The sequence below is a fragment of the Heptranchias perlo genome, unplaced genomic scaffold (assembly GCF_035084215.1).
Source record: "Heptranchias perlo isolate sHepPer1 unplaced genomic scaffold, sHepPer1.hap1 HAP1_SCAFFOLD_50, whole genome shotgun sequence".
Lineage (NCBI taxonomy): Eukaryota > Metazoa > Chordata > Chondrichthyes > Hexanchiformes > Hexanchidae > Heptranchias > Heptranchias perlo.
In genome coordinates this window covers 3,267,910-3,269,810 of record NW_027139516.1, presented here as the reverse complement: position 1 = coordinate 3,269,810, position 1,901 = coordinate 3,267,910, and the positions used below count along the sequence as shown (strand labels likewise).

The following is a 1,901-nucleotide window of genomic DNA, read 5'->3' as shown; positions in this document are numbered from 1 at the left end:
AGGCATTTCCAGAGTTTAGGTTGCTGAAGGCACAGCCGCCAATGGTGGAGCGATTTAAATCGGGGATGCGCAAGAGGCCAGAATTGGAGGAGCACAGAGATTTTTTTTATTCGTTCATGGGATGTGGGTGTCGCTGGCAAGGCCAGAATTTATTGCCCAAACCTAATTGCCCTTGAGAAGGTGGTGGTGAGCCGTCTTCTTGAACCGCTGCATTCCGTGTGGTGAAGGTTCTCCCTCAGTGTTGTTCGGTAGGGAGTTCCAGGATCCAACGGCGATGAAGGAACGGCCGATATATTTCCAAGTCGGGATGGTGTGTGACTTGGAGGGGAACGTGCAGGTGGTGTTATTCCCATGTACTTGCTGCCTTTGTCCTTCTAGGTGGTTGAGGTCACGGGTTTGTGAGGTGCTGTGCAAGAAGGCAATCGAGTAACAAGTCGAGCAATGTATTCCGCTCAATCATTGATCATTCCATTCAGATCTTCTGCTTTTCAGCTGCACTTCCCCCCAAACATTGCAAATAATTTTGCTCAGTATTTGTTTCGGTTGTTTAATATTTTGTTCCCCGGCTTAGCTTGATTAATATTTCATTTCAATTATCAATGACAGGGAGCAATGAACAATGAACTAGTGAGCAAAGTTTCGTTTATTATTAAAAAGCAGTGATTCCGAAATTATCCAGGCTGATATGAATGGTATAAGAAGTAGTGATTTCGACATGATTTAAATACGCAGCCTTCAGAATCCAGAGTCAGACGCGCTACCGTTTCACCACGAGGTCTACTGATGGCATAGATTATATATATATATATATTATATATACTTATTATATCCTTAAATATATATGTTTGATGCAGTGTTCCCTTGTGGTTGGGAATAGTTCATTGCACAAAAATAATTCAAGTCTGTGAGACATTTAATGTTTCTTTAATCGCCATTAATACGTTCTGTTGCACACTGAAGAAAATGTTAACTTGTTTGCCAAGTGACAATTAAAACGTCAATAAATCTTTGTGTTTTGTATGTCATGAACTTTGATCCCTTCCCGTTTTACATACTGTATTTTAGGAGTCTGCTTAAAAGTGTTTAGTGCTTATTATACCAGGAATCTGGTGTAGCCGTTGTTAAATTTAAAAAGGTTTGTAGCCCCTTTCATCCATGAACAAACTCGACCCTGAAGGTTGATGGGGAGCAAGTCCCAACAACATGCTTCCCTCCGAGGTTCAATCGGGGACTTTCTGCGTGTAACTGGTGAACATGATAACCGCTGCACTATGGAAATGAGAAACTTTTCGTTCTTAGCTCTGAAGGAAGTGTCTCGGGAAAACATGAACTGTTGACTCTCTTTGCACTGACTCTTTTCACGAATATTTCATCGATCGAAACTCTCCAAGTCACAGGGAAAAAATGTCAAAGTCATTAAACTCCCGAATTAGCCCCAAAATCTATCAATCTCAGTTTTGAAATTTTCAATTGACCTCCAGCCTCAACTGCTTTTTGAGGGAGAGAGTTCCAGAATTCCACTCCCCTTTGTGTGAAGAAGTGCTTCCTGACATCAACCCTGAACGGCCCACCTCTAATTTTAAGGTTATGCCCCCTTGTACTGGACTCTCCCCACCAGAGGAAATAGTCTCTATCTGCCCTGTCAAATCCTTTAATAATCCAAACACCTAAATTAGATCACCCCTTAATATTCTGCACTCAAGGGAATGCAAGTCTGGTCTTTGCAACCTGTCCTCATAATTGCTTATCAAGGAAAGCCAACAAAAAGGGTTTTACGACGGCTGGCTCTTGAATGCATTGGTTTTTGTCAACGGGCTCGTTGGTCTAGGGGTATGATTCTCGCTTCGGGGTTATCTGTCCCAATATGTGAGAGGTCCCGGGTTCAAATCCCGGACGAGCCC

The 1,901-nt window shown here is 42.6% G+C and overlaps 1 non-coding gene across 1 annotated transcript; it reads left to right on the top strand.

The window, feature by feature from the left end:
• The first annotated feature begins 1,813 nt into the window (after positions 1-1,813).
• Positions 1,814-1,901, top strand: trnap-cgg (transfer RNA proline (anticodon CGG)). Its single transcript is given in 2 exon segments — positions 1,814-1,849; positions 1,866-1,901. It is a non-coding gene; the product is annotated as a tRNA-Pro (tRNA).